At 42.1% G+C, this 14,975-nt stretch overlaps 2 pseudogenes; one reads left to right on the top strand and one right to left on the bottom strand.

Moving 5' to 3' along the window:
• Positions 1-2,003: 2,003 nt before the first annotated feature.
• Positions 2,004-2,810, top strand: LOC136485921 (kafirin PSKR2-like; annotated as a pseudogene).
• A 5,651-nt stretch (positions 2,811-8,461) lies between these two features.
• LOC136485920 (NAC domain-containing protein 20-like) lies at positions 8,462-14,611 on the bottom strand (annotated as a pseudogene).
• Between the last annotated feature and the right edge of the window lie 364 nt (positions 14,612-14,975).

The raw sequence follows: 14,975 nt of genomic DNA, 5'->3' as shown, positions 1-14,975 counted from the left end.
TTGCATGGAATTGGCTGCTCAACAAGCTAGCTCATTTTTCTGCTAGATGGCATTACCAAAGATGGGAGGATCCTTGCTGATGGACACCATAGCCAATAAAATAATATTTAGATTTGGGGTATTTAAATCTAAAAGTAATCCCCCGAGATTGAAGTACCAACCGGCCACCACCATCCTACACTTTTGTAGAGAGAACCCACCTGGAGTGCCATTCTCACTCCTAGCTTAGTCCAATGGATTGCAACTTCCGTCTATGTGTAGCATGTGGCAAAGGGCATTTTCTGAAATGTTAAATCTAAAACAATAATTAAGAAGTTTAATACGAACATGACGGTTTACTAGGCATAGCTCATAACACTAGAACCAACGTAGCCTGCACTCACATGTCATATAAAAACCAAAGGAATATCTTATCATATCTATATGAGCACCATGACACAAATTATATAGACCCATGCAATTAATTCCTTCGTAAATAAAAAGGAATAGTAAAGGAACCCATGAAGAGTTTTTCCCTCGCTCCGATTATGTGTCAACAGAGAAGTTATTCTTTTTAAATATTTTTAGCCATATTGGATTTCCTTAGCCCAAAATAGGTGCCCAGTCCCAGCGTTAAGCTTATCAGCCCAATATTCTCGATCTTCGTTGGGACGAGATTCAATTCATGTGTACGGAAAGCCAAAATCTCATCAAGTAGACTCAAAGGAATTAAATATGTGTACCCATGGCACATTGTTGTTGGAAAAAAAGAATATGAAGGAGTGTGTTGTCGTGGAACTTCAAGTTTGGATCTTGTAGTTTTGATAGAAAAATCAATGATGACCCCCATCTTAGTCTCTTTTTTCCCTGAGTTTTTCCAGCATTGCTTAAGAAGGTTTACATAAATGATAATGTTGTCTTTCTTCTTGAATCGATCTATGCCTTTGAGCCCTAACTGATGTTTCAGACAGCCAGGAGGTTGGCCATGGCTCTCTTCATCTATATATTGATGGGTAGACTCATATCGTAGCTTGTGGAAGCACAACAAAAGTTGAATAAAATTTGTCATTCTCCATTATATATGGAAACAAGTTAACTTTGACGTTTGTAAAAGCTAGATGTACATCTATTTGAATCAAGAGCTAGAGTTCAACATATATTCCCTCCACTATGGTTTATTACATGCTCTAGCTTTTCTCTAAGTTAATTTTCCCTAACTTTGACATACTTCCTAGAAAATCAATCCAAAATTTTGAACATCAAGTTTGTTTCATTGAATTATTTATGACATATGTATTAGTAGTGCTTTTTTGTTGCCAAAGTTTATTTGAAACTTTGTCAATGTTATACAAGATTGGTTTTAGACTGTACTAAAGTAAACTGTACTCAAGAACACAAGGAGTGTGTGGCAATTGCCATGTTTAGCTATAAGCATTCTAATTTTGTAAATCATTTGTGTGTGCATGCATCTGCATCTATACATACTGGGATTTTATTTAGTCTCGATCTTGTGGCATTTATTCATTCATTGCTGAATAACATCTCATCAAACTACCGTGCTTGCTTTAACCATGACTACAATACTACAACAAAGTCCATTGATAAAGGCTTTGATACACATGAGCAAGTCATAACTTGACATACTCGTCATGTTTATAAAGTGGAACATTTATGATGTGGCTAAGGCTGTAACATGTGTAAAGGTGAAGTGATCATACATGTCACTCCTCATGTATCAAAAAAATCCAATATAAGATGACACATTTTCCTTGTATGTAGTGGAAATTGTCTTTCCTACACAAACCATATAATCCAATGAAATTGATAACTAAATGTCAAAATCGACTAGGTGCCCTATCATCTATAGCTTATCTATTGTTTGGCAAAAGCCAAAATCTAAACAGATATACATGAGCTCTCGCTTGTATAAATAGGCCCCAAATCAGTAGTTAATCCATCACCCATAACATTGAGAGCAATCAGAAACATACCAATTGAAACAAACTAGCAACGTCCTCGCAACAATGGCTGCCAAGATATTTGGCCTCCTTGCGCTCCTTGCTCTTTCAGTGAGCGCCACAACTTCGGTCATTATTCCGCAGTGCTCACATGCTCCTAATGCTATTATTCCATAGTTTCTCCCACCACTTACTCCTATGGGGTTCGAACACCCAGCTGTGTAGGCCTACAGGCCACGGCAGGCGCTTGCGGCAAGCATCTTACAATAGCCAATTGCCCAATTGCAACAGCAATCCTTGGCCCATCTAACCGCACAAACCATCGCAGCGCAGCAGCAAAAGTTCATGCCAGCACTCAGTAAACTAGCTGTGGCGAACCCTGCCGCCTACTTGCAACAGCTGCTACTTGCATCCATCCCACTGGCCCTGGCGAACACTGCTACATACCAGCAACAACAATACCTGCAACAGGTCCTGTCAGTGCTCAGTCAACTAGCAGTGGCGAACCCTGCCTCCTACCTGCAACAACAATAGCTGCTTGCATCCAACCCACTGGCTGCGGCCAGCGCCGCTGCATACCTACAACAACAACAACTGTAACAGATCCTACCCGTGCTCAGTCGACTAGCCGTGGCAAACCCTGCTGCCTACTAGCAACAGCAACAGCTGCTTCCATTCAACCAACTGCCTGTGGCGAACACCGCCGCGTACCTGAAACAGCAGCAGTTGCTATCAGTTAACCCACTGGCAGTTGCTAACCCATTGGCTGCCGCCTTCCTCCAGCAACAACAATTGTTGCCATTCAACCAGATATCTTTGATGAACACTGCCTTGCCATGGCAGCAACCCATCGCTGGAGGTGCCATCTTCTAGATTACATATGAGATGTACTTGATAACAAAGCTCTCATACCAGCGTGTGCAACTTACCAGGAATAATCAATACATTGATTGAGATTTATCTGAGTCTATTTCTTAACTGTGTTCTTCATATATACAATTGAAAACATCAAATTGTAATTAAAGACATATACCAACAGCCATTCAAATCAGGTGCACATATACCAAGCAAAATTTAATGAGTTCATCAGTAAACCCACTTGTGCGTCCAAAGTTGTTCACGCAAAGTCTTACCTCTTAATTATTGCTTTTAGTAAATACTTGGTGTGTATGTTTTCAACTAGAACCCAAATTATGCGGGCCACCATAGTATTGTAGACAATAGAGGGAAGTCTTTGGAGCCTGTGAACTTAACAACACCAAGATTATTTAATCAGTTGGTAACAACAAAGTACGAAACTTCTTGCCTAATAAAATTTATGATGAATATGAAGTTTAAATTATTATCCCATGAATAAATTAAAGAAAATTTTGTTGAGGGACACCAAACTTGCGTGGACTTGGCTGCTCAAAACGCTAGCTCATTTTTTCTGCTAGGTGGCATTACCAAAGATGGGAGGATCCTTGCTGATGGACACCATAGCCAATAAAATAATATTTAGATTTGGGGTATCTAAATCCAAAAGTAAACCCCTGATATTGAAGCACCAAGCGGCCACCACCATCCTACACTTTTGTAGAGAGAACCCACCTGGAGTGCCATTCTCACTCCTAGCCTAGTCCAATGGATTGCAACTTCCTTCTATGTGTAACATGTGGCAAAGGGCATTTTCTGAAATGTTAAATCTAGAACAATGATTAAGAAGTTTAATACGAACATGATGGTTTACTAGGCATAGCTCATAACACTAGAACCAACATATCCTGCACTCACATGTCATATAAAAATAGAAGGAGAATATCTTATCACATCTATATGAGCACCATGACACAAATTATATAGACCCATGCAATTAATTCCTTCGTAAATAAAAAGGAATAGTAAAGGAACCCATGAAGAGTTTTTCCCTCGCTCCCATTATGTGTCAATAGAGAAGTTATTCTTTTTAAATATTTTTAGCCATATTGGATTTCCTTAGCCCAAAATAGGTACTCGGTCCCAGCGTTAAGCTTATCAGCCCAATGTTCTCGATCTTCTTTGGGACGAGATTCAATTCATGTGTAGGGAAAGCCAAAATCTCATCAAGTAGACTCAAAGGAATTAAATATGTGTACCCATAGCACATTGTTGTTGGAAAAAAGAATATGAAGGAGTGTGTTGTTGTGGAACTTCAAGTTTGTATCTTGTAGTTTTGATAGAAAAATCAATGATGACCCCCCATCTTAGTCTCTTTTTTCCTTGAGTTTTTCCAGCATTGCTTAAGAAGGTTTACATAAATGATAATGTTGTCTTTCTTCTTGAATGGATCTATGCCTTTGAGCCCTAACTGATGTTTCAGACAGCCAGGAGGTTGGCCATGGCCCTCTTCATCTGTATATTGATGGGTAGACTCATATCGTAGCTTGTGGAAGCACAACAAAAGTTGCATAAAATTTGTCATTCTCCATTCTATATGGAAACAAGTTAACTTTGACGTTTGTAAAAGCTAGATGTACATCTATTTGAATTAAGAGCTAGAGTTCAACATAGACTCCCTCCACTATGGTTTATTACATGCTCTAGCTTTTCTCTAAGTTAATTTTCCCTAACTTTGACATATTTCCTAAAAATCAATCCAAAATTTTGAACATCAAGTTTGTTTCGTTGAATTATTTCTTGTCGTCAGAGTGTGCTAAAGTAAACTGTAATCAAGAACACAATGAGTGTGTGGCAATTGCCATGTTTAGCTATGTATAGGCATTCTAATTTTGTAAATCATTTGTGTGTGCATGCATCTGCATCTGTACATACTAAGATTTCATTTAGTCTCGATCTTGTAGCATTTATTCATTCATCGCTGAATAACTTCTCACCTATCTACTGTGCATGCTTTAACCATGACTACAATACTACAACAAAGTCTGTTGATAAAGGCTTTGATACACATGAGCAAGTCATAACTTTACATACTCATCATGTTTATAAAGTGGAACATTTATGATGTGGCTAAGGCTATAACATGTGTAAAGGTGAAGTGATCATGCATGTCAATATGTCATTCCTCATGTATCAAAAGAATTCCAACAGAAAACAACACTTTTTTTCTTGTACATGGTGGAAACTGTCTTTCCTACATAGACCATATAATCCAATGAAATTCATAACTAAATGACAAAATTGACTAGGTGCCATGTCATCTATAGCTTATCTATTGTTTGGCAAAAAGCCAAAATCTAAATAGATATACATGAGCTCTCACTTGTATAAATAGGCCCCAAATCAGTAATTAATCCATCGCCCATAACATTTCGAGTGCAATCAGAAACATACCAAGTGAAACGCACTAGCAATGTCCTCGCAACAATGGCTAACTGATGTTTCACGCACAGTCTATTTTTGGTTTTCTGCAGGTGGCCAAGACAGTTTGGTCTGACCAGAAAATCTTGCATCCATCTAGTTGAAGGCTAGAAATTGGCATGACCAAACTAATTTTTGCCATGCCAAACTACAGTAAACAGCGAAGAGCTATCTATTTGTCATGACCGAATGCAGTGATATGGATGAGGTGGACATGTTTTAGGACCGTAGGACTGTAGGAGGGCATTGGTGGCACGCGTTCAAGTCCTAGAAACAGCCTCTTATAGAAATGCAGGGAAAGGCTGCGTACAAAAGACACAAGTGGTCGGACCCGTCCCCGGACCCTGCACAAGCGGGAGCTACGTGCAGTGGGGCTGCCCTCTATCCGATTTCCTTAATAATTTGAACCATAATATTTATAATGTTTTTTCAACAAAACAAAGGTCCATGTTGGATATATTTTGATACGAAATAATTGACATTTGTACCCCACATGCCATACTAAAAGTATTCATGAGATTTCTTATGGTAGCAGTCCAAATGTATTTCGCTCTCCAGATTTTGGCGCTGCTCCTAATTTTGCCCTTTATTGGGCCTTACCTTGATTTGGCATTGCCAAATTTTGATTTGGCTCATGTATGTCATGAACCAAATAGGCTCGGAACAAAATTTCGTATCAAGTATCAATTCTCGTTCTTCAACCAAACACCAGTAAGAATAGAACCGCTCCATCCTTTGGTTCCTCAACCAAACATCAATAAGAATAGAACTGCTCCAAACCATTAGGCGGCATGTTAGTGGGAGCGGATAAATGCACCTGGTCGATCTTCGGATTTCCATCGAAGTTACCGTCACTTGGTTCATGTTGCTCTGTCACGACAGGCACAATGTTATGAATTATGGATATAGTAATAAACTAGGGTAATGTCATTATTTGATGCATTACAATCAACCTAACAAGTTCGATGAAGGGGACCACACTCAACTCAGGGAGAAACCAATGGGTTTTCAATTTCAGTATTAGAACTTTTTCGGACACCCCCGAAATTATCGAAATTAAAAAAATCACTCGAAATTTCATCGAATTTATTTTAGAGACTTAAAAATAAAGTATAAGTTTCTAATTTTTTTTAGACATAAACAAAGTATCAGCATGATTTATGACTAACGTCTATTGAGTAGAATAGAATAATATGCAACATAAACAATAGAGAAATATGAGCCTGGACGCATATATATTTACAATAAAGCACATATATATTAGTGTAATATAAATTTTGGATTTTTCTTTCAACCACCCTCGAAATTACCAAAATTTGCGAGACCCCTAAGTGTAGGTTTTCTATTTCTATCATGTTGTAGATATAACAGTTAATGCAGTTTGTTCTACTTTCCTTAATTAAAAATCTGGCTGCCTGGATAAATTTGAAAATAAATAAAAATATGTGGGGAAAAAAACTGGATCCTGACTGTTGAGCCTGGTATGGGCCGTATTCTTCTGGGACTTCGGATTTGTACTAGTCAGCTCCATCGTTAGCATGACCGGACCTTCCCCTCCTCCGTCGTCGTTTACCCTTCGGCGGTTCCGCCGCCACTGGAACACTATACGATTGCGGTCTCTGTTCTCGCGCTGCCTCGCACGCCCCTCCCTTCATCTCCCTCCACCGCTTCCTCACCTCTTACGCCGCCACCGCGTCCTCTTGTGGCTCCTTTGTCTACCGCCGAACCCGGGCTCGTCCTTCTCAATATGGGTCTCGACAGCCCTTTCTAATTGGAACGCATGAGTTACGTAGGAATTTCACAGGAATCAGTTCAATTTCACAGAAAAAATACAGGAATAGGAAAATTTTCCCTTGTTCCAAATAGGCCCGATTGTTGACACACATATTTTGTACTCCAATCGGCTGTTCACCAAAGAAGCCGGAGACGGATCTTCTCGAGGACGCGGTCAAGCGAGTGCAGGAGTTGGGCATGTTCCACTGCATGCTTGCTTTTGTTGCTATATATAGCCAAAAATATCACTCCCCTAATCGGGCGCACCAACCGAGGTATGCGTCGAATACTTAGGGTACACATGTGGAACTTATTATTTGCAGAAAAATCATTCATGGTTAGCTCATATCCTTCCATATGTGACACTTTTGTGACATTTTTTACTATCCAAAATGTTGATGAAATCATCGTCAACAATCCTACACCACAAGCTGTTGGAGGACAAGGTTCAAGCAGAACAAGTCACTAGGAGGAGCAAGAACTATGTCTTATACTGACAAGGCGCATCGTTTGGAGTACTCATGAAGTGCATTACACCCGCGGACGGCAAGCAAATCCTTGGGGAGATCCATTCAGGATGATGCGGCAATCACGCCGCCTCTAGAACCTTAGTCAGAAAGGCTTTCGGATCCGGCTATTACTGGCCTACAATAGTTGCAGATGCAGAAAACCTAGTGCGCTATTGTCAGGGCTGCCAATTCTTCGCAAGACAAGCCCATGTTCCTGCGCACAACTTCATATGCATCCCTCTATCATGGCCCTTCTCTCATGTGTGTTAAATTATGCTATCAAGAATTGAGCAGAGGAAAGGGAGGGCGATGTGAGGCACCTTATGGATGGCCTGGGTGGCGATTCCAGTGGTCAAGGTCATCGTTGGTGCGTACCTGTGGCTTGGCACTGGCTGCAGCATCCCTTCGAATGAAAACAAAAGAGAAACAAAGGAAGACAAAAAAATGAAACGGCGCAGCCCCGAACAAAGAAATGATTTGTTTTCTTCCTATGCGATAGCCACAAAGGTCTGCAGGCTTGTCAACTATCACATTCATATTCAGTAAGTAGAGTTAACAAAAATATCACAACATAAATGCATACAGTTTAACGTTTAATTTGGCAATCAAGTTCATATAATTAAACAACATACTATAATTCACATGTATATAATATATAGGTTCACGATAATATTGTACCAAACTCCAATTTGCTTGTTACAATACAACCATCAGCATGACCAAGCAGATGTTATATATCCATGTATGCAATGATAGGATGCATATACTAGTACATGCATACACACATAGCTTACAAACTAGTTATTAGGGAAATATACAAACCATGCAAATGCAATGTAGATATAGATATAACATGCATATTTATGTGAATTCATGTCTTTGCCTCCACCATCCATGTTCACCTCTTCAGTACTTGTACTTCCATATGCCGTCCATCTCTATGGTGGTGGTCACGGGCCCTAGGCCGGTCATGGACATCATTGACGAGATCTTAGCGGCATTAGTGTAACACCCCAGGTGTTTATCACCAGTTAAGCAGTGGGTTTGAGCTCAAACATGACAGATTAAGTGATGATGAAGATGTCAAGGTCAAACCTATGGAAATGAGCCCCAACCTAAACTTGGAATTTGCACCCTTGCTTTACATATAGACCCTTTTCAAGATATATGCTTGGGTGGTGTTATTGGAATATCTTCATGTGTCTCACATCAATACCCATCTATATGGGTCACTGGAAAAGTTTCATGAAGTTTGGAATCAAAAAGTCACCTGAAATGATAAGTTATATCCTTGTTGGAATAATGGCCTTATTAAGTGAATGAGAACATGTGTCATCAACCAAACCTTGCAACCTTGCCCAAATGACTCTAGACGAACTCTACAACAAAAGTCATGAAAGGTTCATGTTGAGCAAATGCCAAGAAAATGCTCCAATGGATCACAAAGGATAATTTAAGCTTTATCATAATCCTACTTTGGTCAAAGTAGAACTATAGCTTCTGTACCTGTTTTGAAGTTGGACATTAAATAAAAGTTGAAGCTCATGTTATGTAGAAGAAACTTTGGTTAAGAGTCGAGAGCTAGTTTGGTCCATAACCTAGTCAAACAGAGCTCACAAGATTCAATGTAGTGCTGTTTTGGAGCCCAAGATTTTGCCTAAGTCCTAACTGACGTTTTTGTTCGGGTACCCTAGTTTGGAGCTTTGTGTCTTCCTAATCTGGCCGAACCAGTCTAAGAACCTTTAATGAAAGTTGTTGCTTGGTTCGCGCACAACAAACTTTGTTTTTGGAGTATACCATGGATCGGCTCGGAACCAAGTCTAGCAGTGGCTCAAAGTTGGAACATGTTGCTGATTTCAGCACTTAGAATTCTAAGTCTAGAAATTCATCGACATCGGCATTGGCATCTCGCATTCTCCGAAATTCGTTAAGCATCTCAAGTTGACCCAAAAGTGAAAATTGGAGTTTACATCTTGGTGAAGAGCATACAAAAGTTGGGTTTAGTTTGACCGGGTTTTGACCTTCGAAAGCGAGTTTTCGTGATCACCGTTGTTGTGTTGGCACTGCTGTCTTGGCAACTATTTTACCGCTAATCCATTGCTCTAATGACCTAAGTGCCTTAATAGAAAATGTAGAGCGGGTCGAGGTGAGAAAACTTTGTTTTAGGCCCAGTAACTAATTCGGCCTGTAGCCAGCCCGAACTGACGCCCGCTCTGCCCACTTCTACGCGCACACATGTTCGACGATATGCCGACGTGGCCTTCTTGCATGGACGCCGCGCACCCTCTCCATCGCCACGCGCCGCCCGGCCCCCTGCACCCCAAATGCGGATGCCTGAGCCTCCTCTGCTCACTCGCCACTCTCCATTCGCCTCCTGCCTGCCTTCTCTCGCTCTCGCCGCGCAGAGTGCAGGCGTCGCCGCCATGGCCGGTCGTGCCAGCTCCATGGCCGCCGTTGTTCCTTCATCTCCAGCCTCCCTCCACCCAAATAGACCACAGAACCACCTCCCTCACCTCGCTACGCAACTCCCGCACCCCTCGCCTGAAGCCACTCGTCGCTGACGCGCCCTCACCGCGGAGCCACTCGGCCTAGGCCGCCAGCGCACGTGGCTGGGCTCCACGCTCCACCTCGGGCCACTTCCCCCGGCAAACGGCGAGCCTCCTCCGGCCGACAAACGGTGAGCTCCTGCGCAGCCCCTTCAAAAATCGTGATCAGGGACCTCGCCTTCGAATTCAAGAATAGGGAGGGGCCTTTCTGTGAACCACAGACTCATGTGAATAGTGCCTTTTGGACCTGTTTGCTTTGAAATTGGCTGAACTTTGATAATTCGTACAAAATCATAGAAAAATCATAAAATAACAAAAGGGGACTTTTTGGAATCCTTGTGAAATTTCCTATGCAATAGATCTATAATATGGCATGTTTTAGTTTAAAGTTTTAGCTGTAAAAATGGATTTGTGCAGATAGGGTTTTAATGCTAGTTGTATTTGTCCTTTTTCATAACTACAGATGTAGGGCTCCAAATGAAGTGAAATTTTTATGGCACGCTACTTATGTGAAGTTTGATATGTGATAAAAATTTCATGGTCATTGGTTGTTGTATTAGTGAGTTATTAGTTTATCTTGCTCTCACATGATTTCTTGCATTAGCATTTGGTATTTTTCCATAGAGGTTGCTATACGTGTTCAAATGGCCTAAAATTTGTACAGTAGTCTATTGATAGTACGTGGAAGCTACTGTAATTTTTGTAGATTTTACTGTACACTTTTGTTATATGTTCTTTAATTCTACTTATTATTCAGATAAATTAAGAAATGTATTGAAAGAATCTATTTGGTGGTGGACACTATGTTTTCTGGTGTTCATTTGATATATGGAACATGTTGGTGGCAATTGTTTTGCCCAGGTGCATGTTTGAAACATGAGTTAATAATTATTTTCTTGCAATTGTTGTTTCGGGACAGTTTTTGGAACTGTTTGGATTACATCATGATAATGATGTTTTCTGGGAAACTTGTTAATAACAAAGTTGTAGATAATTCATGTATCTAGCTTCTGTTAAAATTTGGTGGTATTTGGACTTATGGTTTGTGAGTTATGCATGTTTAAAGTTGGGTTTCAGAAATGGCTGCTCTCTGTCAATTGTGGACCAGTTTCTGTAAATTGGTATATTTGACTTAGTTAACTTGAGAATCATGCTAAGATGTTTAAAGATGAATTGTAGAAAATTTCATAAGCTTTCCAGAATGTCTTGTTGCATGGCTATTGGATTTGTATAACTCTAGTTATGATCCAAACATGAAGCTGTTGTTTCCAGTCCAGAAATAGACATATGCTAGTTGTGGTTGTTTACTCCATGTGTTGCTAAGTGTGGCTTATGCCCTTGTTGATGGTCAAGTTATGATACTTGTGACCTTGTTAAACTTGTGTGATGCTTGATGTGCTTGCTCTCTATAGTTAGTTGTGTGATGTTAGTTAAATAGCTATTGGTGTCTATGTCTTGCATAATCTTGTGTTTGTCTTGAATGCTTATGTGATGCATCTTGTGTTACCATTCATCACATTCATACACATGCATCTTGCATCTCATTTAGGTACGCTAGATGAACCACGTGAAGGATGTGATGTGGAGCCGAACTCGAAGATTGGGTTTGGTGGATCTATCCTGAAGATGGAAGGACTAAGCAAGTGCTAGAACCGGAGATGTCACCAAGACGGTGCAAGCTAACTGAACTAACTTGTGTCGGATCCCAGGCAAGCCCCGGAGCATTCTAAGCCTCCTACTTTATGAAAGCAAATGAGTATATATATGTTGCTATATATATTGTTGCATTAAGTGGTAGGAGTTGGTTGGAACCCTTGTTGCATATTATCCTTTCCTTGTCCAGAAAGTATACCTTGAATCCCTATTAGTCAGGATCGAGTCAATGCTTAGCCCTGCTTAGACCGATAGAAGTCGGGTGATTTCCTGTCACCTGCGAGATATAGGCGGTTACCTGGATACTTAGCTATGGATACTATCATGGAAATAACCAAGTGTTGATGGATAAATGGAGACCGGGCAGAATAACTAGTGGGCAACCAGACAGGGTTCTGGGGTGCTTATAGTTCCCGCCTATGTCGGTTAAGGACCGATCATTGCTCGTCCCTCAAGTCATGTTGAACACATGTCTCGCATTTAGCTGGCCGAATAAGTCGTTTTGACCGCAAAGCCAGTGGCACTATTCGGGCCGGGATCTACACGAGTGTGCTGATGGGGGTATGACAGGGGCGCGAAGAGTGAGCCCAAGGGCAGGCAAGGCCTGATTCCTGGCAGTCGGGCGGTCCCTGGGTATTGCGGCTCTAGTTTGTCCCACGACGTTTACCGGAATAGTGTCATCAGTGACCTGTAGCTCACTTGATCAGTGAGTGTGGTTTGTGTGAGGAATACATCACCAGCTGGTTAGGAATCAATTTGAATCGCCATCGCTCCTGGATAGTGAGCACTTGACTCGAGTTACGGCATCGTAGTAATGATGATGGAACATGGATGGTTAGGTGGTTTATGTTGGAAATGCTATACCTAAGATGGTAACTTTTATGTTAATGGTTAATCAAGTGATTGCTTAGCATAGGTGCTTACCTAGATTAACAGGTTATAACAAAGATGACGTAAAAGTACTTAAAATGGTTTATTCATGATAACTTATGCTTTTTGCAAATGAATCAAGCTAGCCCCCTAAAAGAAAGCTTTGCATACTCCTTGGTATCACTTTATTTCCGTTTAAGACGGGTAAGTCTAGTTGAGTACATTCTCGTACTCAGGGTTTATTCCCACTTTGTTGCAGGTTGTGATGTGTCATGGCTACTGCAAGAATTGAATGACTCCTGCCGTAGTGGCGGAGTAAGATCATGGGCATGATTCTTCTCAGTTATCTTGTCTATGATGCTCTTGTTGGACTTGACTTTGGTACTGGCATGTATTTGAAATATGGGTGATGTTAGTTTCAAATTACTTTGCTTCCGCTACTTTTAAACTTGAGTTGTAATAACTCTGTTGACCTCCGATATATGTTGAGCTACTTGTGAAAAGGATGTAACATGTGACTTGTTATGTTGAATCACTACAATCTTGGCCTGTATGTTGGTTGGTTTGAAATCCCTCGTGATTTCGTTGGACTACCGGAGTTATATGGGTTCAAGTATGATAATTTGATCACTTCGGTGATTGTTTTTATAATTGTGCTCTTATAATTTGGGCAGTTCCGTGACAATTAGCCTGGTCATCCTTCTGCGACACCATCAAGGACGGCCTACTCTCCGGTGCAGCAACATCGAAGCCGCCAGCGCCAACTGCTCCCATGTCCATCTGGGCAACTGCTGCTCCTATGCCCATCTGGCCAGCTGCTGCCCCCATGCCCATCTGGCCAGCTGCAGCTCCATGCCCATCTGGTGGTAGAAGTTCATCTGCGGTGGTGCGACTATCGGATTGCCGAATAGGGCATCGTTGATCTAGAGCCCGCCAGTGCCACCGATACCTGCCATAGGCGGCATCCCCGCACCGGTGTTGGGGTAGTAGGGGGGCACCGAGTCCATGGCGAAGTCTGGCAGGATGGGAAATTGCATGGGCATGGGCACGGGTAGCGTTAGCTATAGTGGCATGGGGATGGCCAGGATGTTGTTCTGATTCTGATCAATATCAGCACCATCCATGGCCACCTGATATGTCAGTGCAGTCGTCTTCTTCATCCCAGTGGTCTTTTCAAACACACGACAGACCACCCACTCATCCTGCGTGAATTTCATTTATAAACTAGGAGCAAAATCAGATGAGCGTAAGCAAATAAAGCAAGTAGCATATGGATCCATGCATCATGCCGGTGTTGTCACCACTACCACGCACCTTGAAAACAGAAGCTGAAGCTTTAATGGCTGTCGCACCGTTGGTGGCTGAGTTGGATGCGGATGCGGGGCCAGGGAGCCTGCCGCTGCTGTCAAGCCTATACTCATGCATCACCCAGTTGGTTTTATCGCCCCTGGGAGCCCTGCCCTTGTAGAAGACAAGCGTCTTCTTCATGCCGACCACCACCACCACCCCTTCTATGGTATTGTAGACCTCCTTGTCTCTGCCTGTTGCTTTCCAATAACCAGCCTTTGTGGCTCGGTTTGCCCTCAACCCCATCGAGTACTTGTGGTCCTTTTGGTAGAAGAAGTACCACTCTTTCTTGCCCCATTTTGCTTTAACTGCAGCAAGCGAATCAAGCGCCGTATGTTACTCGATCACCAGCATAGCAGCATGCACATCCACTATGCAGATCAAACAAGAACAAGGCGTATATGTATGTAAAGATCAAGGATGCTTATTACGTACTCGGGAGGTTCCATGGCTCGGTCTTGTTTAGGTCTACCTCTTCAAAGGCGGTGTAGGTGAAGTCCGTGTTGCGCACCTTGTTTGTCAGGTAGTGGCTAACAATCTCATAGTCACTCGGGTGGAACTGGAACCCTGGAGGCAGGTCAAGGCCACCGGCACGGACCGCGTTCATCTCCTCCTGCTGGGGCTACTGCTGGTCCGCCATGGTTCTCTTGCTCCTCAACTGTGATCAGATCTAGGAAGCACCAACAACCATATCAAGCAATAAGGAACAATCTCCATATAGTACTAAAAAACAAAGTATACAAAAAAATTGGACCTACGAAGGTATGACCACCCCCATGCATTGCATTAAGAAGAAGACCTTCTCACGCAGGCCTAGAAAACCCCTGAAGCCCTGCCCCACCTTTACACAGTGGCACCGTCGCCCTGTGAGAACGGACTGATCCTTAGACCTGTGCTTTGGCATGGGACAGACGAAGGGATTTTTTTAACCCCAGCCTAAAATTCGCTGCCACGGGGAGTCGAACCCAGGACCTGAGGAGTGCCGCCGGCACGCTCTAACCAGT

Source organism: Miscanthus floridulus, chromosome 10, assembly GCF_019320115.1.
Source record: "Miscanthus floridulus cultivar M001 chromosome 10, ASM1932011v1, whole genome shotgun sequence".
NCBI classification, from domain to species: domain Eukaryota; kingdom Viridiplantae; phylum Streptophyta; class Magnoliopsida; order Poales; family Poaceae; genus Miscanthus; species Miscanthus floridulus.
Note: the sequence above shows the minus strand (reverse complement) of the source record. Positions and strands in the feature narration are given on the sequence as shown.